The sequence below is a fragment of the Notamacropus eugenii genome, chromosome 4 (genome assembly GCF_028372415.1).
Source record: "Notamacropus eugenii isolate mMacEug1 chromosome 4, mMacEug1.pri_v2, whole genome shotgun sequence".
In the NCBI taxonomy this organism is placed as follows: Eukaryota; Metazoa; Chordata; class Mammalia; order Diprotodontia; family Macropodidae; genus Notamacropus; species Notamacropus eugenii.
Window position 1 is genome coordinate 153,319,816 of NC_092875.1, and position 27,165 is coordinate 153,346,980.

The 27,165-nt window shown below is 35.6% G+C and overlaps 1 protein-coding gene across 16 annotated transcripts in view; it reads left to right on the top strand.

Moving 5' to 3' along the window:
* The window catches only part of STK3 (serine/threonine kinase 3), a 548,351-nt gene that overhangs the window by 207,072 nt on the left and 314,114 nt on the right, over positions 1-27,165 (top strand). The gene's annotated exons all lie outside the window — the stretch shown is intronic.

Below are 27,165 nucleotides of genomic sequence, written 5' to 3' on the forward strand. Positions count from 1 at the left end.
AGAAACCAAAATAACTCTTCTTTCTAGTATCTCCTAATATGCAAGCTGAGTCAGCCATGCCAGATTAACAAATATTCTTGTGGTCGTTGCTTTCATAAGGAGAAATTTGTTTTAGTCTTTTCCAAAAGAAAATTCAGATTACAGAATTTTGTTTTATGTTGAAAGATTTGGGGTTGTAGACAAAAAAATCTTTGTCTTTCATTTCTATCTAATGCCTTATGGCATTACTTAGGTTTATATCCTTTGTCTTAAGATATTTGTAGGAGAGTGGGGTTCCTCAGCTAGATATGAATTGATGCAAACTTTCTAGCTAGCAGTAAGCCCAACTCATATTGAAATCTGTTAAAGTGATCAGTTGTTCTTTACTAAAATTAATTTTTATTGGTGGTAGATAATTTATATGCATTTTCCTTATTGAACAGCAATATGGGTTGACTTTTTCCCAAGTAAGTTTTTCTTTTATATGACTTTATTCTTTATATAATTGCAAGGTCACAGAAATAAAATCTTAGGCTGAATAAGAATTTGTAACTGTTTTAATGAAATCCATTTATTACAGGACAGGTAAACATTTATGTAAATTGTGAGTACTCTTAAGAGAGTGCTATTTAAATTCCATCCAAGGAGTCCACCAAAACAAGGAAATCACAGGTCTAAGACCTCTCTACCCCCCATTTTTTAAAAGGAGAGGGTGTAAGTTTTTCATGTTACTTCTTCATAGTGTATTATTCTTTCAGGGGCTGTTTGCTCCTCTCCTGTGTTTCCTCCATTTTTGGTGGAACTGGAGGAAATCCCTTGTGATTGCCTCTGACTTTGCTACCCCACAGATATAGGTATCTTTGTGAACTAACAGACTTTTTAGTGAACCTAGTATATTAAGTGTTAGTTATGATTTGCGGTCTTGATTTTTCATTATCCATTTCTACCTATTTATGCCTTCTTAGGTATGATACTCCTTTCCTCTGTGAAGCCCTTCCTCCTACCTCTGTAATTTTGGAGCAGGGAAGGGAGTAACAGGAAAAAGGCAAAAAGGTAATTGTAAGTTTTAGATCTCTGCAAATTTTAATGATGAATTTTGATCCTTGCTCTCAAGACTGCTGTAGTTTGGTCTCTTGAACTGACAATAACTTTTTGAAATTCTCAAGCCAGGAAATTATTTTTGTTTTTTCTCCATTATTAATTTTATATGCTAGTGGTTCAAACTCATAGGTTTTTTGGGGGTTTTTTTTTGGTATTTTTTAGTGGAGTTGGAATGAATATTCTTGGTAGGGAATAACTCTTTATATCATGAAAGATAAGACTTGTTCAAATGTTGTATTTGACCAGTTCCTTAAATTAGGCATTAAGTCTAAAAGAGATAAAAGAATTCCCTAAAAGACTATAATTTCTCTTTCTATTCCCTTTTTTGTTGACTTGTTAGAAAAATTTAAGGTGTGTCTATAGGGAAAAGATAACTAACATAATCTTAGTTCTGTGATATGAAAAGTCATAGAAAGAAATAACTATATATAGTTAATAGGTGAAGTGGGTGCGTTAATAAGTGTGGACTGGATTTTTTCTCCTCATGGACGTCATATAGAGACATGGCAAACTTTTTGGACTTGGACATTTGCAGAATCTAGTAAAAATTCCAAATGGGGGATGAGGATGGAGTGGAAGGTGAAAGGTACTAAAAAATTCTGCTGCCATTTTTTTTCCTAAGGGAAAAAAAGTCAATGGATGGAGCCAGCTTAAGTCTTTTAGGTTTGTTGGAAATTTTGTGGTTCCAGATGATTTTTAAACATCTTTGCCAGTCTGTTGAAGATTAAGTGATGTCTAAGCCTTTGCTTTTCCAGGCTAAGTAATCTCTATTCCTTTAACTTATACTCCTTAATATTTTATTCAAAATTTTCTCTCTTATCCTATGAAGTGGGTAAGTGATAACTGATACCAGAAGGTAAATTAAATTTTATTTTTCTTATTTAATACATTCAAGAAAATGAAGCACAGACAGAATATTTTTTCTTTCTCAAGGTCACTTAGGGATTCTGAATTACAATTATAAAGATACCTTATCTTTTGACTTGTAGACCTTAGGTTCTCTAGATTTTCATTGGATCAAATTCTCGTGGAATCATAGAGAGAAATTCAAATTATGAGGTAAGAAAAATAATAGCCGTGCATAATTAAACATTTTCAATAAGCATGAGTGTCAGAGCTTTCATTTTTATAGACACATCTGTGAATATCTAATCCATTTAAAGATATAAGAAGAGAAAAGGGTTAGCAAAGGTATCAGTTAATGAGCATTATGAAAGATGAGGTATTTCATCATATTGCAACTAAGTTTAGGGACAGGGACAAGAAACTGAATCTGTGATTTTATTCATATAAGGAACTCCCAGAGAAAGAAAATCCCTCAATCAATGAAGTTGATCTATTTAATCTCTTTAACTCTTAGGGTTGCTTAGACCTGAGAAATTAAATTATTTGCCCTGGATCACATAGCAAGTGTGTGTCAGAAGTGACACTGAAACCTAGTTTTTCCTAGATCCAAGGCCATCTACTGAGAGGTCTACTCTTCAAGGGGTATAGCTCATAGGTAAACTATTTGACTGCAGTTCAGTTTGTTGAGTTAAAAATTTAAATGTATATTCACATCTCCTACTTCTCTCTAAAGCCACAGATGATCAACTTCAGGATATTCAATTGCTTTTTTTTTTCTTCTGACTTTCACAGGTGTTTCTGCATTTGTTTAATCTTCAATTGACTTTTGGCATCTAGAATAGAGATATAGTAAACCCATTGGCCCAGTTATGAGCTTTTCCAGGGACCTGATCAGTTTGTTTGATTTAAACTTTATTGTCTCCAAAGTGATAACATCCCCAACATCACGATGCAGAATGTTAAGCTACTGAGGTCTTTGTCTGGGTCTACTTAAATATGAACACTGAAGCCACCAAAACCATAAACATTGCATCTTATATGTTGAGTGCTATTTTGATGTATTTTAAAAATAATTTTTTCATTAATTTTTCTTTTTTCTTTCTTTTTGGGGAGACTTGTTTCTTCCTGTTTTCCTCAGGCTGCAAGTGCGGTGGTCACTTGGCTATGCCAGGTCCCATTAGTGATTGGCATGGGAGTTTTGTCCTACTTCATTTCTGACCTAGGCCAGTTTGCCCTTTCTCAGGCAGTCCTATTCTTGGGGTCTCACCATTTTGGGACCAGTCTTACTGCAGACACCTGTTCCAGCTTAACTGATTGTAGGTCAGAACTTTGGAGTTAAGTGATCAGTTCCTCAATTAAGCCTCCCATCCCCCACCTTCACCCCCATAGCAGGGATTATAGGTTTGTTCCTCCCATGCCTGGCATGTTTTAACTTTTGAAAAAAGGAAAAGTAAACAGTGAGTAGAAAAGTTCTTTCAGTAGCTGTCTTTCAGAACATGCTTTAAAACTGTTATTTGTTTTTGGACACACACACACACACACACACACACACACACACACACACACACACACACACACACACACACACACACACACACCCTCCCTCCACACCCCCTCACACACACACACACACCCCCTCCCTCCACACCCCCTCCCAACAGTTTGACCTTTTGGAGGAATCCAGAGAGCCTCATTTTTCATAAGTCATTCACAATGTGTGTGGCCTTTTTATCTCACTGCTCAGCTAATCTTTCTATTGAGGAAGTTGTTTTGTCTTTTGAAGGTTAGATTGTATGTGTGTATGTTTCCAGTCAGTTGGTAGGTATTTGATTTTGAATAATGAGATAGAATAGAGAAGATTGCAAATAAAGAATTAAAAGATAAATACTAGTCAGCAATTATACGCTCACTTATATTTTAAAGTAGAAAATTGGAGAGGCAGCATGGTATAGTGCCTAGAGAGATAGCTTTTTTAGGGTTTAAGGTCCACCTCTGACACATACTGCCATAATGATTCTGGAGAAATTTATTTCTAGAGAGACTTTATTTTTCAGTATGTCACATAATTCTCTAAGAATGTAAGTTACAAAGAAGGTGCTGATAAACTTTGGTAGAGGAAATTTCTCACCAATACTGATGAAATCAGAAGTCCATTTAAAAAATTCATTTAAAAATGAGTAGGACTGAGAAGCAGTATGATGCACTCATTTTTTCACTCTGTTAGAGTATAACTTAGGATACTGGATAAGAATTTGTAGTCAAGGATGGGTTCATGTACTAACACTGCAGTTTTGCTTCTTATGTAACCTGGGGGTAGTACTCTCACCTCTCTCAGCCTCAGTTTCCTCACTTGTAAAATGGAGTGGTTAGAGTTGATTTTAGAGGTGTCTTTCTACTCTAAATCCTGTTCTGCCCTGCTACTGTGAATAAAGCCTAGAGATTTGTAATAAGACCTTTTCTTCAAGTGAGCAATTATTCTGTCAGTGACAGAATCATAGAGCAGAATATCAGACACAGAAAGAATCTTAGAGTATATCTAGGAAATGAGTAAAAGAGAGGTTCAGAGAGCTTTAAGAACTCATTTTGGGGTGTCGAATCTGTTCTCTTGATTGCCAGACCACTGTTATCGCCATGTGTGTCTCATTCCCTGTATGTAGACATAACGTGTATATGTGAAATTATTTTATTGTTAAAACATGTCTGTGTTGGAAAGAGAGTAGGGATCCTGTGCTCTAGAGAAGAGCTTATATTTATTGATAAAGCTACTGACAGCTGTTGAGTCTGTAACTTTTATTTATTAACAAGGAGACTATCTTTGTAATGTGGCTTCTGATGCTTAAGTGAATAATGACCACATCACATTTCTAGAATTTCACTCAGAATGTGGGAAGCAGCAGACTTTGTGTGCAGTTAGATTCATATGTCAGTTTGGTACTAGTAGAATACAAAATGACATTTTAATTTTTTATAGTGATTCCAAAAATCCTAGCATGTCTAACTTTCACGTTGATACAAAAATGATGGTTTATATTGTGATTCATGGGTGAAGTCTTTGGTGGGAGATAAATATTTGCTTTGTAAAATTAATATGACTTGACAATATCTAGGACCTACTTATTATAAACAAGTATTTAATATGTTTTAAATTATCTTAATGTATACACAAATCACTTTACATTATAGAATTTAAGCAGAAATTTCAAATTAAAAGTTTTGTTCAATCTTCCTGAAGTTGTATAAAAAACAGTACTTCTTGAAATGTTTCTCATGTTATATTTCTTGATTGAAGCAGAGAGATAACACAAGAGTAAAGATAAAAAGACTGGAACAGAGTATTTTATGCTTCAGCTGAAGTAAAAAAAGCAGGGGTAGCAATCCTGATCTCAGACAAAGCAAAAGCAAAATAATGAAAAGAAATAAAGGAAGCAAACTACGTTCTGCTAAAAGGTACCATAGACAGGGAAGTAATGTCAGTACAAAACATATGCACCAACTGGTAAAGCATTCAAATTCTTAGAGGAGAAGTTAAATGAGTCACAGGAAGAAATAGCGAAACTATATTAGTGGGGGACCTCAACCTTCCCCTCTTAGAAGCAGATAATGTAAATGTAACCACAAAATATACAAGAAAGAAGTTAAAGAGGTGAATAGAATTTTAGAAAATTTAGATATGGAAGACCTTGGAAGAAAATTGAATGGGGATAGAAAGGAACATACTTTTTTTCTCCACAGTGCATGGCACCTGCACAAAAATTGACCATGTGCTAGGGCATAAAAACCTCACAATCCAGTGGAGAAAGGCAGAAATATTAAATGAATCATTTTCAGATCATGATGCAATAAAAATTGCATGTAATAAAAGGCCCTGGATAGATAGACTAAAGATTAATTGAAAACTAAATAATCTCATCATAAAGAGTGAGCAGTTCAAACAACAAATCACAGAAACAATCAACAAGTGTATCCAACAGAATGGCAATGATGAGACAACATACCGAAACATGTGGGATGCAGCTGAAGTAGTTCTAAGGGGAAATTTTATATCTCTGAATGCTTACATGAGTAAGATAGAGAAAGAGGAGACGAAGGGAACATTTCTTGAAATATTTCTTACTGAATATTGAATGATTAGTTGAATATAAATAAGCCTTTGGGGTAGGATTATGGAACTATTCTTAGTATAGTCTCAATTGATATGCCTGTATTTTTATTTTTATCAAATTAGCCCCTATTGATGAATAGTTTTGAATTTGAGGCCAGAATCTTCAGCTGCCCAATGGATTTTTTTTTTACCTAATTGCTCTTTTGGCAATTCATAGTCAAGGTGAGTTCAGATCTGGTTGTGGTTGTGAATGCTAGTGAAGTTGGGAGACTAAAGGAATGGGGGGTCAAGATAAGGATGATTAGTTGTTCGAAGGGAGTGAAACTGTTGTAAAAACTGAAAATTGTGTTTGAAGAATAGAATTTCAGAGTTCTAGATTTTGGCAGTCATGATACCTCTGAGAGATAGTGAGGAGAATGGTGTGATTTTACTACAGTAAGGGATAGAAAAAGGTAGTCAAGATGTTGAAGAACTATGTGATCAGTTTATTAGAAGGGCCTTATACATAAATAGCGAATTCCCTGAGAATTATTGAGGGAAAGGATAACCAGTAGTAATGTGCTCACATCATTTAAAGAGTTGGGGAAGTGAATTGTAGTTGAATGGATATTTTTGCACCCTCCTCTTAGAATATGATGAGGAATATCGTCTGGTGAAGAGGGTTAAAAGGTATGTAGTATCTTCGGGAGAAAAATCAGATTTCATTTAAAATAAAGGATTGGAAGCATTGTTGTTTGACAAATTTAAGAATGTCAGGGCATTTGTTCAGAATAGAGTGGGAACTTTATTGATTTAGTAGAATGCTGTAGGAGATAGGTGAAATGACACAGAGTGGGCCCAATGATGAATAGCACTTACTAGTATAGGAATGAGGTTTTGGGGGGAGGTGGCATAGATAGATGAACAGCTTTTAAAGAAGGCAATGAGAATGCATTGCTGAAATTGGGGAGGTAGATTGGTGAGATAGAATTTAAATGTTAGAGATTTTGCAGAGTTAATATTCATCATTGTTTGAAATAGAAACTGGATTGTTGTTATTTTAGAATATACTTGCATGAGATTTTACCCCTGGACTATCTTCTTGCTCTTGGTGGTGGAAGTAGCACTTTTGGTTAGAGAAAGCAATGATGGGTAGAGCTCAATGATATCTTGTTACTGGTAATGATAAGAGTGGAGTTAATAAGCCTATCGGGCAATGAAGGGAGGGAGTGTGGGATAGTGGAAAGAGCATTAGACTGGGAGTTGGGAAATTTAGATGATATTCTTGATTGCCACTTACCCAGGTCTGGAACTTTGGGCTTGTTATTTAGTCCCAGTGAGTCTCATTTGATCTGCAAAATGATGAGACTAGACTACATGATTTATGAAAGGGGATATTTCTAGTGCTAAAATTCTGTGATTCTAAGGTGAACATTAAATGGATGAGTTTAACATAATATGATATAAAGAGTATGTTTAAAATATATAGAATATGAATTTGGATTAAAAAATATTGCAATTATCTTTTCCCCTGAATCTCTGTCATACCAGATTTCTCATTTCTTTTCATGGTACTACCATCCTCCCAGTCATGTAGGCTTCAAATCTCAGATATCCTTGTTTAGTTCCCATCCTTCTTACCCCAGCTCCTGCCCTACCATCTAGTCAGTTACTCAAGAAACATTGATTAAGCACCTACTGTACAACAGTCAGTCAGTAAACATTTATTAAGTTCTTACTATGTGCCAAACACTGCACTAAGTAACTGGTGATACAAAGAAAGCAGTCAAGGAGCTCATAGTCTCATGGGGAAGACAGTATGTAAAAAACGATGTACAAGACAGTATAGAGGTTTTTAAATAGGAACTAATCAAGTGAGGGAAGATTTAAGGGGGTATGCCTCCTTGTAAAAGGTGGGATTTTAGTTGGGACTTGAAGGAAGTCAGGGAGATCAGGAGGTGGAGATAAGGAGGGAGCATTACAGGCATGGGGGAAATAGCCTTTTAAAATACCTCGAGCTCTTGTTTGAGGAATAGCAAGGAGGCCAGTGTAACTGGATTGAAGAGTGCATGATTAGGGATGAGTAAAATGACTGGAAAGGGAAAGGTGGCTAGTTTATAAAAAAAAAAAACTTTAAATGCTAAACAGAGGATTTTATATTTGACCTTAAAGGCCATAGGGAGCCACTAGAGTTTATTGAGTGGGGAAGTGACAGGGTCAGACCTGTGATTTTAGGAAAATCACTTTGATGAATGAATGGAAGATGGACTGGAATGGAGAGAAGCTTGTGGCAGGGAGACCCACTGTCAGGCTGTTGTAACATGCCAAACATGAGGTAGGAAGAGCCTGCACCATAATGGTGGCAGCATCGGATGAAAGAAGAGAGCATATTTGAGAGATGTTTGAATATGGGGGAAGAAAGATAGTGAAGAATTGAGGATGATATCTAGGCCATGAACCTATGGGAGGATGGTGTTGCCCTTGATAGTAATAGGGAACTAAGAAGGGGGATGTACTTAGGATGAAAGATAATGGGTTCAGTTTGGACATATTGACTTAATGGTATTTCTAGACATCTAGTTTGAGGTGTCTTAGAGGCAATTGGAGATGTGAGATTGGAGGTCAGTAGAGAGTTTAAGCTGATCAGTTACCAAGTGAAGTAGTACAGAAGTAGAAGAAAGAGGGCCTATGACAGAACCCTGAGGGACACCTATACTTAGAAGACATGGATTGGATGAGGATCCACCAAAGGAGATTGAGGAACATGTATGTAAGATCAAAAGAGACATATGGTGGGGTTGAGATTTTTCAGGGTTCAGTCTGCTGTTGGATAAGGGGACCAGGGATTCAAGAGAAGAGTAGAGTTGAACTGTTTCACCAAGGGGTCAAGATGAGGAAAAGAGGAGAGAGGGGCAAGTGCAGGAGAGATGACCTGGGAAAGAACTGAGGCATAGAAAGGTTGGAAGGTTTGTTAAGGGAAGGCAGAGAGAGAGAGATGGAAAGCCAATGGAATATGGTCAGATAAGGGGATTTTGGAATTTTTGAACACAAGTGGTACATTTGTGGGTGATGGCAAGATCAGAGGTGTGACATTTTGTATATGACTGACATGGAATGGAGGAATAGCTCATGGGAAATGAGTAGATTGAGAACCTGAGTGGTTAGGGTATTTGAGAGTCAGTAAGTATGTTGTAGTCCCCTAGTATGAGGGCAGGAGTTGAGGAGGAGAGAAAAATTGTGAACCAACAATAGACTTTGGTGTAACATTTTTTTCGTACAAATATAGTAAAAAAACCTTTGAATATTTTTATTCAAATCTTTGTGAAATTTTACAGTATATATTAACATTAGTAAACTAATTATTTTGAGCTGAAATGGATTATAGAAGTCATCTAGTCTAAATCCCTAATTTAACAGATAAGGAAAAGAGAGTTCCAGAGGTAAAATAATTTGCTCACCCATAGTGAATAGTGACAATTTAAACCCAACCCCTTTTGATTCTAAATTCATCTTCTTTCTGCTATCCTACATAAGGTACCTCTAACCCATTTACTTATCCTTTTTTTTTACTTGGTGTTACTAAATGCTTATATCAAATAGTACTATCTTGAGCTTTTTGTTTACACTAGAACATCTGAATATTTAATACCTTATGTGACATTTTCCAACCAATATACAATATAGACGCTTCGTTGCTTGTGAAAATATCTAAGAAGTTTAATGAGTTTTACTTGAAAAGCAGTATGTTTTATATGTGTGTGTGTATATATATGTATGTGTATATATATATGTATGTGTGTGTGTATATATATGTATGTGTATATATATATGTATGTGTGTGTGCATATATACATGCATATATATATGCACACACAGACATAAAAGTGTTGGAAATGATTTGATCCACTTATAACTATTGGAAGTGTCATATATTTGGATACTTCTGTACTAGTGTTGATGTTCCCTTGTATCAGTAGCTACAGCGATGTTTTGAAAGTATTTGCTTTTGTTTCTGATAAACATCAGGATTCCATTTTGGAATTTTGCTCTATGGTTAGGGAGTTAACTTTTGAAATTCTAATCAATCTTTATCCTTATTTAAATTTTTTAAAAAATAAAAAGAATTTTTCTTTTTCTGATTATAATTTTTTATAACAGTTTAATTTTAGGATTAATGATGTTCGTGTTGTCTGTTAACTTTCCAACAGCTTTGTTCTTTTGCAATTTAATGCTGAATTTCTTATCTGAAAGACCAAGCTTATTGTAAATAACTTATTAACAACTGAAAATTTTATTTTTAAGTATAGGATCTGAATCTGAGAAGGATAATTTGGTCTGTGATATTACAGTGATCAAATACAGTATTAAATAAAGACATAAGGCCAAAAGAATTAGTCTCTTTCAGGTATAATTCCAGCAGAAAGAATGGTACTACTTTGGTATTTATTGTTTTATTTCACTGGGTAGTAGTTTTATTTCCCTGGGTCATTTCTTATCATTCATTTTATGTCTTTATTTTGAACTTGAAATAGAATTTTAAGGGGTCTTGTTACATTAGTCTTCCACTGCCAACCCATTCTATTCACTGTAGCCACATTAATCTTCTTATAGCTCTATTTTGATCATGTTATATATACTCTGTTTAAAACCTTTAAATTGCTCTCAGCTGCCTACAGAATAAGGTTCAAACATCTTAACCTGGCATTCCAGTGTTCTACAATTTGGCTACTACTTACTTTTCTAGCTTTGTTTTCCACTATTCCCTTAACACAAATTCTGCTTTATCCAAAATAGTGTATTGGTTATCTTTGGAATATACTTCTCACACATACCTGACTCTGTGCTTTTGTTCTTCCAGTTCCTTCTGTCTTGAAGGCCTTTCCATACATCACTCAAGGTCCAGATCCAATGCTATCACTTCCTGGATACTTATATGTGTTCCAAGAATTTGTTTCTCCAAGGAACTCATGTGGGACTTTATCTTATCAGTGTTTTGAGTTTTTATTTGTGAACATTCTTATCTATTCTAGATTGTAAAGACAAGGACCTATATTAAACATTTTTTTTTTTAATCGGAGGAGTACTGCTTTTTCATGATAGTTCTATCTACTGTTGGGTGCTGATGGGACCTCAGAACTAGAATCCTATGTTCAGATGTAAGTCTGCACAGGTTAGTTTATGTCAGTTCTCCTTGTTGGCTACCACTCTGATAATTTAGCCAGGTTTGAACTGAAAACTGAATCCCTGCCTTTCCCACACAACTACATACAGACCAGTATTCTTTCATCATAGAGCCATGGGTCAGTGAGGACATAAAGATATTTGCATTGTTGTGGTCAGCTTCTGTGTTATTTTCCTGGCTCTGTTTACTTCAACTTGGCATTCTTTCCTGTTAATCTTTTTGTAATTCTCTGTATGCTTTCTCGTGGCTATTATTTCTTTCTTATAGCACAGTAATATTACATTATGATCATACTTTGTTTAGTTCTTTTCTAATTCATGGATATTTACTTTGTTTCCAATTCTTTGCTATCACAAAAAGTACCCCTATAAATAATTTGGTGTATGTGTATGAAGCCCCTTTTTTCAATGACCCCCTTGGTGTATGTAGTGCTTTGACTATTTAAGATAAATAGTGCAGTCTAGTAATGCAAGGGAAATAATGTAAGAGAAGAGATTTATATTACTTGTCAGAAGATGTTTATATTAATTGTCAAAGGATGTAAGATACTGTCACTGCTATGAATTTAATAGGAGTAGGAGTAGGAAGAGAACTTAAAATATACACTACTAAGATATGTATGTGAAGAAATAGCTTTTAAATTGAATTTGGACAGTTTTGGAGTGAAAAAAAGATGAGTTGTGTAAAATATAAAGACTCAGATCTCCTTGTAAATAATAAAGAATTATGTCTAACTTGTATGAGAACACTTTAATGTTATAAAGAGTTAGAGAAAAAAAATTATCTGTTAAAAACTACAGAAATGAGTACTGAGAAAATTTCAAGGCACTGAAGAGATGGATGATCATTTTGATATCTTTAAGACTGAAAATATGAAAATACCTCATTTATTTGCATCTACAGGACTAGGAGTGAGAGGATCCAAGTACAAGTTATAGCTCTGCTACATTCTAATGTGATGAAGCTTCAGTTTCCACAATTATAAAATTGAAATAAAAATTCTTATATTACCTACCCAGAAGATAAGTAGAATGCTTGGTAAAACATTATATAAATGTGAGCTCTTATGATTTTGAGCTGTAATTAATGTTGTCTTCTAAACCATATTACCTTCTTTTTAATTCCATGTATCCTAAACCTATAAAACCTTCAATTCAACTCACTTCCTTTGTGAAACCTTTCTTTTCAATGATCAGCAATGATGTTTAGATAATTAAAGCCCCTAGTCTACTATACTGTGCTTCAATGCCAAATATGTGATTAAAAAAAGAAGCAAAACTCATTCATTTCATCCTTTTATTGGGGTGGACTGAAATGTACTCTTACCAGAATGTTCCCCTTTTACTACTTATTTTCTCCTAAATATTCTCCAGGTTTCTCCATTCTGTAGAGGTCTTCATGTGCATAGATCTTTACTTATTTTAAATAGTTTTTGCATACATGAAGCCTGAAAATGTATTTGCTTTTCAACTAACAAAAGATTAGAGGTCCTTTTATGAAATTTTGGATTTGGATTGGAAGCCCAGAAGTCAACTTATTATTTTTGGAGTTTTCTTTTTCTCTAGATTAATATTTAAAGAGATTACTTGTATTTTTGCCTTCTCATTTTTCAAAAAAAATGTTAGGAGTGTGGTTATCATAAGATAACCTAACAGAGATAACCTAAGATAAGAGACACTGCTGAAGAAAAAGCTTTCCATAGCAGTGGTCCTCAGAAAATCCATTATGTCCTTTGGTATCAGTCACCTCTAGTGTCAGCTTCATTTCAGCAGGAGCCCCAAGCTATAAAATCAATTTACATAGATTTCAATAGACACTAAATAATAAATAAGTTAAGAATAGTGAAACAAATAGTTTTATAAGAAATACTGAGCTTGATTTCAATTCCAGGGAAAGTTCTAGAACAGATCATTAAGGTTGGTAAACATTTTGCTTGGAAGCAGTGATTACAAAGAGCCAGGATATCTTCAACAAGTACGAGTTATGTCAGATTTAACCTCATTTCTTCCTTCCTTCCTTCCTTCCTTCCTTCCTTCCTTCCTTCCTTCCTTTTTTGACAGAATTAAACTAGTACATAAGGAAAATGGAATGGCTGTAGTTTACTAGATTTTAGCAAAGCTTTTTATTAAAGTGTCTCATACTACTACAGATGGAGGCATATGGATTAGATGATACCGGCAGATGGATTTAGAATTGTTTGGATTGCTGGACTCATTATAGTTTTTCATAAATCATTGTCACCATGGTAGAGGGTATTCAGTGTAATTCCCAAGTGATCTGTACTTGGTCCTATGCTGTTTAACAGTCTTATCAGTGAGTTGGATAGAACCATAGATAGTATGTTCATCAAATTTTCAAGTGACACAAAACTGATAGGAATAGCTAAATACAATGGATGACAAAGAAAGCATCCAAAAGGATCTTTTCAGCTAGAGCACCAGGCTGACTTTAATAGGATGAAATGAATAGAAATAAATGCAGAGTCTTATATTTGGGTATAGAATTCATCCTGGGAAGTGCAAAATGAAGTAGAAGCCTGGTTAGACAACAGTTACTCTGAAAATGATCTGGGGGTTTTAGTGATATGGAAGCTCTTTGATCAAATCAGTCAGTGAGTATTTATTAAGTGTGCGCTAAGTTCTAAGAATTGAAGATATGAAGAAGAATTAAAATCAGCCCTTTACCTCCAGGAGCTTATATTCTAATGTGGGAAATGCATATACATACATACATACATACATACATACATAAATACATTATTTAGTATTTTTGGAATTAAATTGATCTAAAGATAGATATCTTTATTGAGAATAATTGCAAATTTAAAAATTCTCCCATTAAACAAGTCATAACCTAAGCAAATAAAACCTAGTTTGTGTTTTACAAGTTTATCAGGATTAGTGTCTAAAAAAACCTCATTTACTACTGTAGTGTGTCCCTTAGCATGATATTTCCTTACCATTTGGACTTAATATCACCTTATGTATAAATGTCTCTCAAAGGAAGGAAAAGCTATCTATGGTTAACTATCATTGGAATGGTTACATGAAACCTGTAATCACACAGTTCTTTCGAATTCTTATCATATTACCAAAATTTCATCAGAAACAGATGTCAGCAGCACAATTTCATTAGAATTATTGAACTTTTCTTTCACTTTCATAACAAATTAAGAATTGCTTAGTTGATGCATCTGATAAAAGTTATAACGTCACAAGCCTTCAGGCAAAGTTGCAGGGTGTTATAATTTAAACCACCATATGGCACAAATCAAATATTTTGGGAAATCAATTTATTGATTCTCACTTATTTTGATCATCTTTATCTTCAACAGGTAAATGTCAAGATTATTTAAAAAAATTTTAAAGCAACTAAATATATAGTGAATCTAATACAAGAATTTGGAAGAGTGTAAAAAAGCTGAGGAAATTTAAAAAAGTCCTTTAATAACATGTAAGTGAATCTGATGCATGTTTGACACATTTTTGAAAGTGCCTAACTGAGAAGGAAAGTGAATAAGAGAATGATTAAGGATCAGGTAAAATTTCAAATAATATTCTTTTTTTCAGTGTGTTTTTAGTGGAAATGGTACTGACTTTGGAATAAGAAAATCTGGTCTCAGATTTGGCCCTGCTCCTTACTAAATGTTTGAATGTAGGCAAACTATTTGACGTTTCTAGGTCTCATTACATCATTTTTATAATGATGTACTTGCTCAGAGTCATGAATCTATTAAGTATCTGAGACAGGATCTGAACTCAAACCTTCTAGTATTCCTAAACCCAGTATTCTATCTCTGGCACTACCTACTTACTTATAATTTACAGAGTACCCACAAAAAAGGATAGAGATCTCGATAGAGACTTAATGATGACATCTGAAATAATGAATGGATTGAAGAACACATCATAGAAAAGTCAGTGAATAATTGTGAAAGAGAAGATGCAAATGAAGCAGTTCTCAGAGGAAAAAATCATATCTCTGAGAACATACTTTACAGGAAGAGAGATGATTAATGAACTGAATATTCAACTAAAAATTAGAAAAAGCTATGAATAAGCAAGCCAAAAATAAGCACAGGAAAGGGAAATTGTGTAAATCCTACACTGGCGATCAAAAAGACTAGAAATAAGAAACAAAACTGAAACTTGTTCTTCGAAGAGTGTAGAATAACCAATAAACTCTTAGCCAATCTGATTAATTGAGCCACCTCAGATTACCAAAATAAACATTGAAGAAGATGAAATCACAACAGTTAAGTAAGAAATAAAGAGTAATTAGAACTCATTATACAAAGGATATGCCAGGAGAATTGAGTATTTAAAAGAAATGGAGTTATCACTATAAAAGAAATAATACCTGCATTAACAGAAAATTAAATAGGAACCTTACATTATTCAGTTTCAGACAAAGAAATTTACCCAGTTATAAGAAAATCACCAAAGAAAAAAACCCTGCTTCAGATGGATTTAGAAGTCAATCCTATCAATTTTTTAAAGTACAATAAATACTTACACAATTCAAATTGTTCCCAGAAATAGAAAAGGGAAAAAATTCCACAGAATTGTTTTCTATCATCAGATAAATGTAGCTAATACATAAATTGGGGAAGGATAAAGCAAAGAAAACAGTAAATCAATAAATTTTTGATTGAATTCCTGTCTAAAGGACCCCAGCAGTATGTTCAAAACATTATTCACTATGGTCAGATTGGATTTATATGCAAGGAATGAAAAGATGATTCAAAATTAAAAATATGATTTACATAACTAATCATTAAAAACAAACATACAGTTATATCAGTAGTTGTAGGAATAATCTTTGGCAAAGTATAGCCCTCTTTTATTCCAAAAACTCTGTAAACCTTAGGCAACATGATAAAAATATTTAAAACTGAAAGCTATTATCGAATGCAATAGGTAAAAGACACCTTTCTTAATACATAGAGCAGTAAAGCAGGGATGCTCTCTATCCCTACTGTTATTTGACAACTCTAGAAATCCTCTTGATAGTTTTAAGACTAGAAAATTAAAGTCAGGAACATAGGCAGGGATGAAATAAAACTGACCTTCTTTCTTGGTGACATGATGTATACACAAAACCCTAGAGAATCAGCAGAGAAACTAGAGAGAGAATTAATAATTTTTGTAAAGTAATATAATACACAATACAACCCACAAAAATAAAAAAAATATCATAATAACAAAATCCAGAAGACAATAGAAAGGAAAGTCCCATTCAAACTAACTTCAAAAGATATAAACTGTCTATACAAAATTCACCAGACCATACTTTAGACCTGTATAAATATAACTCCTAAATGCTCTTTGAAGAAATAAAGAATGACTTAAATAATTGGAATAATTTTCAGTGCTCATGGCTCGATCATGCCAATATAATAAATATTGCTACTTCTTAAATTAATTTACATTTAGTGCTGTACCAATAAAACTATCAAAGAATACTTTATAGAACTGGAAACAAAAACAGACTTCATTTGTAGGAACAAGATCTACATTGTCATGGGAAATAATGAAAAAAAAGTAGGAACAAAGGGAGAACAGTGCTTCCAGACTTCAGTTTATGTTATAGAGTAGTAATCATCAAAACTTATAGGTGGTACTAGTTAAAATATAGAAAAATCGATCAGCGGAGCAGCTATTCACATATTAAGGTGCATCAGACAGAGCTGAACTCAATAACCTGGTGTTTGATAAAGTGAAGAACATAAATTACTTGTGGAAGAGCTCCTTTTATGATATGAACTAGTAGGAAAACTGGAGAAGAGTTTGTTAGAAATTTGGTTTAGGTCAACATCTGACAACATGCCAAAATAAATTCAAAATGAATATGCAATATAAATATAAAGGGACATAGCTTTGGTTAGGAGAATTCTTTTTTTTTTTTTTGACAGAATCAAAACATTATTCAGACACCAGAAAGCCAAATGCATCATAGTAACAAAGAAATCTATTCACAGTAACAATGCAGAGGACAACACCATCCCCAGATCTTCCGCCCTGCTAGGCTTCCCACAAACCAACTCCATTACACTCATCACAAGCAGGCCCCCTTAAACAAAATCACAAACAAGCTTTTTCAGTCACACTAGCCAGCAGCCTGCTTGCCTATATCCTTCCTATCTCTCATCCTTCCTGTTGGTTTCTGATCAAATTTCCTCTCATCTCTACTCTAGTTTAGGAGGAAAATTCTTTAGCAGACAATGGATAGAGGCAATCATAAAAGAGAAAATAATTTTGACTGCATAGAGCTGAAAAACTTTTGTACATATAAAATCAACTATCTACAATAACAAGGGGAACTATTGATAACATTAACTATCTCTGATAATGGTCTGAGGAATTAACACAAATATGTAAGACCAACAATTATCCCCATTAGATAAGATCAGTTGGCTAAATTATTTTTTCTAGTTATTCATTAAATTTATCTCATTTTTTTGTTTTGTTCTTGTTAGGAGGTGAGGCTTATGCCTACTTTTTTGATAGCTTTGGAAAAGTTCGCATTAATGTAAAATTATGGCATAGTGTAAAGAATACTTGGATAATAATTATGGGGTCTTGTGAAGAATACCAAGATGAGATCTAGTCCTTCCTCTGCTATGAGCTACTCTGATTTCTTGCACACTTGGATGATGATGCATCCTGTTTCCCCTTTTATAGCTTTTGGTCCCTTTCTCTCCTGCAACTTTGATTTCTTTTTCTTTATAGATTTTTTCCTATTTGTCTACAAACAGGTTCAACTTTTCCCAGTTCTGAAAAATGTCTTTACTTGACTCTTCTACCACCTTCAGGTATCATCTCATCCATTTCATTTTCTTCCTGTTGTGACATGCTTTTGGATAGAAAACTGATAGAGCTAATCTAAGGTTGGGGAATCACAGCCTTAAGGCCATATGTGGCCTTCTAGATCCTTGGGTCCAAGTTTTAGAAACAATTCCTTTTATTAAGGGGATTTGTTATGTGAAGTTTGGATTCACTCAAAGGGCTGCACTTGAAGACCTAGAAGGCCACATGTATCCTTGAGGCCTCAGATTCCCCGTCCCTAGATTAGATTGATTAGCTGCTAATCAATTTGTATATTTTTTCTCTTACTTTATATGTATCGTGTATAAGGTATAAGATATATTATTCATTAGAATGTAATCTTCTTGAGGATAAGGACTATTTTTGTTTTTTCTTTATATGTTCTCAATCAACAAACATTTATTAAGTGCCTACTATGTGCCAGGCACTGATCTAAGTGTTAGGCTTACAAGAAGAGGCAAGAGATAGTACCTGACCTCAAGGACCTTGCAATCTATGAAGACAACAAATATATGTGTGGCCAGCTGTATACAGGATAAATAGGAAGTAACAGAGGGAAGACACTAGAATTAAGAGGGGTTGGGGAAGGATCCAAGTAAAAGAAGAGATTTTAGTTGTGATTTAAAGGAAACCAAGGAGGTCAATAATCAGAGTAGAGAAAGGAGAATGTTCCAGCCATGGGAGATAGAAAAGGTGCCTGGAACTCAGAGATGGAGTGTTTTGTTTGTCAAACAGCCAAGAAGCCAGTGTCACTGTATCAAAGAGTACATGTTTGGAAGGAAAGTGTATGAAGACTGGATTTTGAATGCCAAGCAGAACTTTTTTTATTTTCTTCTAGAGGCAATAGGAAGCCACTGGATTTTGTTGAGTTGGGGGAATGACATAATTGGATTTGCCCTTTAAGAAAATCCCTTTAAGAATGCACATTTAAAATTTTAAAATGTACATTTAAGAAAATGTACTTTTGAAAATTTTTTATTTTAATTAATTTATTTTTAGATTTCGACATTCATTTCCACAAAATTTTGAGTTCTAATTTTTCTCCCCATCTCTCCCCTCCCCCCACCCCATAACACCTTGCATTCTGATTATACCTTCCCTGAATGGGTCTTCTCTTCTATCACATCCCACCCTTCTCTTATCCCCATCTTCTCTGTTTCCTTGTAGGGCAAGATAAATTTCTATACCCCATTACCTGTATTTCTTGTTTCTCAGCTATATGCAATAATAATTCTCAACATTCATTTCTAATACTTTGAATTCCAACTTTTCTCCCTCCCTCCTTCCCTCCCTCCCTCCCCATCCCCACCCCATTGAAAGGCAAGCAATTCAATACAGGCTATGTGTATGTCGTTTTGTAAAAGACTTCCATAATAGTCATGTTGTGTAAGACTAACTATATTGCCCTCCGTTCTACCCTGCCCCCCCTTTTTTTCTATTCTCTCATTTGACTTTGTCCCTTCCCAAAAGTGTTTGCTTCTAGTTACTCCCTTCTCCCATTTGCCCTCCCTTCTGTCATCTTTCTCACCCCACTTGTCCCCTTCTCCCCTGTTTTCCTATAGCGTAAGATAGATTTTCATACCAAATTTAGTGAGCTTGTTATTCCCTCCTTAAGCTATAGGTGAAGAGAGTAAGCTTCACTTTCCCTCTCTCACCTCCTCCCTTTTCTCCTCCATTGGAAAAGATTTTTCTTATCTCTTTTATGAGTGATAGCCTGCCCCATTCCATTTCTCCCTTTCTCCTCCCAGTATTTTCCTCTCTCACCCCTTAATTTAATTTTTGTATGGATATTATCTCTTCTGATTCAACTCAACCTGTACTCTCTGTCTATAAGTATGTGTGTGTGTGTGTGTGTGTGTGTGTGTGTGTGTATGTGTATGTGTGTATAATCCCTCCATCTACCCAAATACTGAGAAAAGTCTCAAGAGTTACAAATATTATCTTTCCATTTAGGAATGTAAACAGTTCAGCTTTGGAAAGTCCTTTATGTTTTTTCTTTCCTGTTTACCTTTTTCATGCTTCTCTTGAGTCCTGTGTTTAAAAGTCAAATTTTCTATTCAGTTCTGGTCTTTTCATCATGAATGCTTGAAAGTCCTTTATATCATTGAATAACCATTTTTTCCCCTGAAATATTATACTTAGCTTTGCTGGGTAGGTGATTATTGGTTTTAATCCCAGTTCCTCTGACTTCTGGAACAATCTGTTCCAAGCCCTTCTATCCCTCAGCGTAAAAGCTGCCAGATCCTGTGTCATCCTGATTGTATTTCCACAATACTCAAATTGTTTCTTTCTAGCTGCTTGCAGTATTTTCTCCTTGACCTGGGAACTCTGAAATTTGGCCACAATATTCCTAGGAGTTTCTCTTTTCAGGTCTCTTTTAGGAGGTAGTCAGTGGATTCTTTCAATATTTATTTTGCCCTCTGGTTCTAGAATATCAGGGCAGTTTTCCTTGATAATTTCATGAAAGATGATGTCTAGGCTCTTTTTTGATCATGGCTTTCAGATAGTCCCATAATTTTTAAATTGTCTCTCCTGGATCTATTTTCCAGATCAGTTGTTTTTCCAGTGAAATGTTTCACGTTATCTTCTGTTTTTTCAATCTTTTGGTTTTGTTTTCTAACTTCTTGGTTTATGTCATAGTCATAGCTTCCCTGAACTCCACTCTCTCTTTAAAGAACTATTTTGTTCAGTGAGATTTTGAACCTTCTTATCCATTTGACTAATTCTGCTTTTTAAAGCCTCCTTCTCCTCATTGACTTTTTGGACCTCTTTTTCCAATTGAGTTAGTCTATTTTTAAAGGTGTTATTTTCCTCAGCATTTTTTTGGTTCTCCTTTAGCAAGCTACTGACTAGCTTTTCAAACTCTTCTATGGCCTGAACCCATTTTATATTCATTTTGGAGGTACTGGAGGCAGAAGCCTTGACTTCCTCTTCCTCATCTGAAAGGATGGAAGGAGATACCTGTTCACTAAGAAAGTAGTGTTCTATGGTCTTTATTTATTTATTTGTTTTTTTGCCTTTTTTGGGCATTTTCCCAGCCAGTTATTTGACTTCTGAATCCTTTGTCAAGAGGAGGGTCCTAGTATGCCTCCTCTCCCTAGTACCGTGCTGAAGGCTGAAATTCAGATCAGCTGCTCAATTCCCCCAGGGGCTTTGGGTGGGGGCGGGCCACCACTAAGGGCTGAGGTTCAGATCAGCTGCTCAGTTCCTCCAGAGGCTTTAAGATGAGCTGCCTGGATAAGGGACCCAGGCTGCTTCTGTGGCCTCTGTAGCTGCCCATCACTTGCTGCTGCTTCTGGTGGTGTTGCTGCCTGGGGCCAGTGCTAGGGGGACCTCATTCCCCTGTCACCCAGCTGGGAAAGCCCTTCCTCACTGACCTTTGGAGCTTTCTTTGTTGCTTGTGGGTTGAGGGATATGGGACCCTCGATTCTGGGAATTTTGCCTTGGAGGTCTATTCAGATCCTGTTCCTCCTAGTGCCACATGGCCAAGGCTGGGCTCTGCTCAGCATCCCGTGAGATAGACCTTTACTGTTGGCCTTCCAGGTTACCTTTGGCTGGAAACCTCTTTCACTCTGTTGTTTTGTGGCTTCTGCTGCTCTCGAATTTGTTGAGTCATTTTTTACAGGTATTTTGTGGGCTATGGGGGGAGTGCTAGAGCATATGCATCTCTCTAGTCTGCCATCTTGGCTCTGCTCTCCCTCCCCCAAGAAAATATACTTTAAGAAAATTAGTGGCTGAATTGAAGATAGATTGGACTGAGTTGTGAGGTGATGCGTGCCTGCATTAAAGTGGTTGTAGAGTCAGAGGAGAGAAGGGAGCTATTTTGAGAGCTATTGCAAATATGAAGTTGACAGACCTTGGTAACAGATTGAATATGGGAGAGGGTGAGAGATAGTGAGGAGTCAAGGGTAACACCTAGGTTATAAACTTGAAGGACTGAGAAGATAATGTAGCCTGTTATAGTAATAGGGAAGGTAGGAATTGGGGAAAGTCTATGGGAAGGTAATGAGTTCCATTTTGTTCTTACTGAGTTGAAAGATGTTTCCTGGATATCAAAATTTGAGGTGTCTGAAAGGCAGTTGGTGATATGAAATTGGAGATTAGACGAGAGTTGGGGTAAGATAGATTGGAGAATCAGCAGCATAAAGATAGTAATTAAATCTGTGGGACCTGATTAGATCACCAAGGTAAGTTGTGTAGAGGGGGAAGAGGGAACAGGATAGAATCCTTAGGGACATCTATGGCCACAGGGTATTTTCTGAAAGAGTATCCAGCTGAGGAGATGAAAAAGGAGCAGTCAGATAGGTAGGAGGAAAACCAGGAAAGACTATTTCACAACAACTTAGATAGAAAAGAGTATCAGGGAAGAAAGAGTGAAGAAAGATATTGTCATAGGCTACAGAGAGATCAAGAAGATTGAGAACTGAGAAAATGCCATTGAATTTGGCAACTAGGAGACCATTAATAATTTTGGAGTGATTTAGTTGTTTTTGTGTCCTGATAAAGTTGGAAGCCAGATTTTAGGGGATTAAGAAGAGTGAGAGGAGAGAAAGTGGATACACCTATTGTAGAGGACCTTTTTGAGAAGTTTAGTTACAAAGAGCACAAGAGATATAGAATGATAGCAGGGATGAAAAGGATCATGTCAGGGAGTGTAGAAGGCAATGAGCCAGTAGACAGGAAGAAATTACAAATAAGTGAAAAGAGTGGGCAAGATAGAGAGGGAAATTTCTGGGAAGAAATGGGGGTGGAATTGGATCACTTGCATAACTAGATGGGTTAGTCTTGGTAAGGAGTAAGGCCATGTCATCATATGAGATGGATGAAGGAGGAGATAGTGACAGAAGGCACCTGAGTGATAAGAAATAAGGAAGAGGGGAGAAGAAGAAGCTCATGGGGAATAGCCTCAATTTTTTTTTGTAAGACATGAGGCAAGGTTCTCAGCTGAGACAGTAGGGGGAGTCATGGGAAGTTTGAGGAGGGATGAAAGAGTTTGGAAGAGCTGCTGTGACGAGTGGGATAGTGAAGGTTCAGTTGAGTTTGCATAACATAAATGTGCAGTGGCCTCAGTCAGAATAGATACTTATTGCTTAGCACAATGTGTAATATATATATTAAATGCTTAATATATGCTTGTTGATTGATTCCTGTTCATATTTCTTGAAACGTCTACTTATGCTGTATGTTTCCATTTTTTAAATTTCTGTCCCCTGACATTTCTGTCTATTGAAACTTGTCTTTTGAAGATTACTAATAACTTTTTAAACCATTAAACTCAGTGACCTTTCCCCCATCCTTATCCTTGACCACTCTATAGTAGTTGTTACTCTTGACCAACCCTTGCTGGATATTCTTTCTCCCATTAATTTCTGAGATGCTACTCACTCGTGGCTGTCCTACATCACTAACTGTACCTTTTTCTATGTGCTTTAGTCACTACTACTTCTCTTCCCAAAGGCCTTTTAAGGTGAGCATTTATTTGGGGTCTTTCCTAACTTTTCCTCTCTCCTTTTCTTAGACATTCTAATTAATTGCTCTTTCTTTAATTAACTCAGATGGCTTCTAAATCTGTATTCCAGTTCTGACCTGTTGTATTGATAATACATTTTTGCTTATTGTTAATGTAATTTTATTTCTTAATGGGAAGGTCTTTCCCATCCATTAATAGGCCCATGTGACCTGCTTAAGTTACATGGAAGCCTGAGTCACATGAGTGTAAGTCACATGGAATAGGAAGGGGTGGAGCAGGAAGGGAGGAACAGGAAGAGGTGGAGCTAGAACAGAGCTGAGAGGAGGTTAGAGAGCAGTCAGAACTAAGGAAGAGAGAAAGGCAGATAGCTAGTCTCGTGAGTGTTTTATTTATGGTAAGCCTGATAATGTTACTGTGGTGGATTTCTTTGTTACTATGATGGATTTGGTTTTCTAGTGTCTGCATAAATGTTTTGGTTCCATCTTCCATGTGGAGAGTCTGTTGTATGTCATGATTCAGAATTGCCTGGCATTTTCATAGCCACCATAGGAGCTGTGAATATAGTGTTGGTGCTACAGCACTGTAATCATCTAATCGCATTTTATATTATTCCCCTCTACATCTACAATCTTGCCAAACTGGGCTACTCTGTAACCCAAAAGGTGACCTATGTTTGCCTTCTTAGATGTCTTTTCTCTCTATCCCTGGAGCAGCCTTTCTTTTTTTCCTCATTGAATTTCTACCCTTTAAAATAGTCACATTATTTGGCCTTCCTACAAACCAACATTCATGAACCTAGCTGTCTGCCTTTCTCTCTCCCTCAGTTCTGACCGCTCTCTGACTAACTTCCTCTCAGCTTTGCTCTAGCTCTGCCTCTTCCTTTTCCACTCTGCCTACTCTGTCCCTCCTGCTCCACACCTTCTTGTTCCATGTGACTTAGACTTATGTGACTCAGGCTTTTGTGTGACTTAAGCAGATCACATGGGGCTATTAATGGATGGCAAAGATCTTCCCATTAAGAAGTAAAATTACTTTAACAGTAAGCACCTGTCGCCTAGGCTCTGGGCTTTCTATCTCTAGCTTCCTGCTTAGCTTCTTAACCTAGATAAGATTTGTTACTACCTCAAATTCAGTAAGTTCCAAACTGAGCTTATTATATTTTCCCCCAAGCTTTTTTTTTTTTTTTTGGATTTCACAGTTTTTAACAGTACTACTACCCTTCATCCAACTTTCCATGTTTGAAACAATGGAGCTGTCTTTTTTATTTTTTTCCTTTCCTCCATTTTTCTAATTAGTCAATTGCAAATGTTATTTTTGCATCTGTAACGTCTTTTTCATTTATACCTGTACTCTAGTCTCAACACCGTAACACCATCCCTCCCCCCCCCCCCCCCCCCCCCGCAAAGTGTTGCAGTGTCATCGCACTGTATCTTCTTGGCTCTATTCTTTTTCAATCCAACAGTCAATCAATCAGTACTGTCAATCCACTTTCTATACTACTGTTGAACTAATCTATTTTTATGCTTAGGTGTGGTAATGTCTCACTTCTAATACTTAAGTAAATCCTCCTAAGTAAAGCTTTTATACTTTTCCTTGGCATTCAAGGCCTTTCAGAGTGTGGTCATAATCTTTTAGCTTTCAGCTATAGTTCATATTTCTACCTATTTAGAGGCAGTTAGGTGATGTAGATTGAGCTCTGGTCCTGGAGTCAGAAAGACTTTCATTCAGATGTGGCCTGAGTCTTGTTTTGTGACCTTACCCTCTTTCTGTTTCAGTTTCCTCACTGTAGAGTGGGGATCACAGTATCACCTATCTCAGAGAACTGTTAGGAGGATCAAATGAAATGATATTTTAAAAATGCTTAGCATAGTGCTTGGCACACTGTAGGTGCTTAATAAATGCTTGTTTCTTCCCTCCCTTTGTCTCTTCCCATAGTCTACATTTCAGTAAACCTAGACTACTTGCTCTTCCCCATACATGCTTTCTCAGTCCTAGTGCTTTTGTTTGAACTTTCCTCTGTACCAAAAATGACCTCTTTCTACCCTTTCTGCCAGCTGCTTTGTACTCCTCCTTTAAAGACATTCAGAATGTTATCTCCTTTATGAAATATCCCCTGATTTCTGCTTTGTTAGCAATACTTTTTCTGCAGACCAAAAAAAATTTTGTGGGGCACCTTTTATGTACTTAACATTACTGTTTTATATCATCAGTATTTACGTAGGTGCTGTATCCCCTGTATAGATTGTGAGGCATGTAAGGGTAGAGACTCCATCTAATCTAAATTTCCTATCAAACTCAGTGCCTACCAGTATTCTGCACACAGTAAATAATAGTTATAACTCACATTTTATAGTACTTAAAGGCTTTGCAAAGGCCTTTCCTGACAACAACTCTGTTAGATAGGTATTAAAAGTATTATCATCCTCTTTTTACTATTGAGGAAACTGTCTTTTATGTTAAGTGACTTACTTAAAGTTATACAACTAGTAAATGTTGACATCAGTCTTAATAAACATGAATTTAATTAAGTTCATTCATTGGCATAAAACCAGACATTTTTATCAGCTGCCAAGAAATGGCTACTTGTATGTTCGGCTATCTGAGGCATGTTAAAAGGTATGAGAACCATATAAATATAGTTCACAGTTCCTGGAAAGTAACTATTTGAGACCTAGCTCTCTCAGATAATAATGTATGAATATCAAGGCAAAAACATTAAGCCAATACAAAATTTAGTTGGAAAGTGAGATTTATGTATTACATATACGTATATGGTAAAGGAAAATTTGAGACAAAAAACAAGCCAGCTTTTTATCTTGTTAATCCCTGAAGAGTGAAATAGGGGAGATAATTTAGGACTCTCTGCTGAAAAAATCATAATAGTAGAGGGTATTAATATTCCTGAAACTAAAAAATCTATAGTTAAGTATTAGTAGAGTTTAAGGAGAAGAAAAATATCAGAGGAAGTAAATAGGATAAAATTATGTTTTTCTACAAAGAATACTTGTCTTTTTTTGGGTGGCAATATCATAGTACCGTCAGTAGAATTTGTGGAGTGGTTAAAATGTTGTTAGAAAATATGGAATCCTGATACAACATTGGGAGACCCTGAGAAGTTTAATTTGAAGGGAAAGAATTTCTTTTTTATCATTTGGAAAACTAGTTCAGTGTTGACTTTTCCTAATAAGCTGCTGTTGTGTTAAAAATTTTTCACTGCATTAGCTTTGGATATAGGAAAAACTGCTTTTACCTTTTAGAGTTCTTATGGAAGGTTTCAACTTTTATCTTGCCATTTGGACTCACCAGTTGTCGTTCATTCTGAATGTCTTTAAAGGAGGAGTACAAAGCAGTTGGCAGACTGGGTAGAAAGAGGTCATTTTTGGTACAGAGCAAAGTGCAAACAAAGGCACTGGAACTGAGAAAGCATGTATGGAGAATAGCAATTGGTGTAGTTTTGCGGGAATGTAGGCTATGGTAAGAAAGGTGAGTACTCTTTTACTGTGCCATACACAAATCACAGGTAGAGGTAAGATCTGGTAAGATGTTTTTACTTTGTTTTAAAATGTAAAATTGAATTGCCAGCATTCTAAACTTTGTTGGTATGATTCATATAGATGAAACTCCTTTTCTGTTACTTAAATAATTCTTGAGATTGGTTGAAGTCTTGTGTATGTTTATT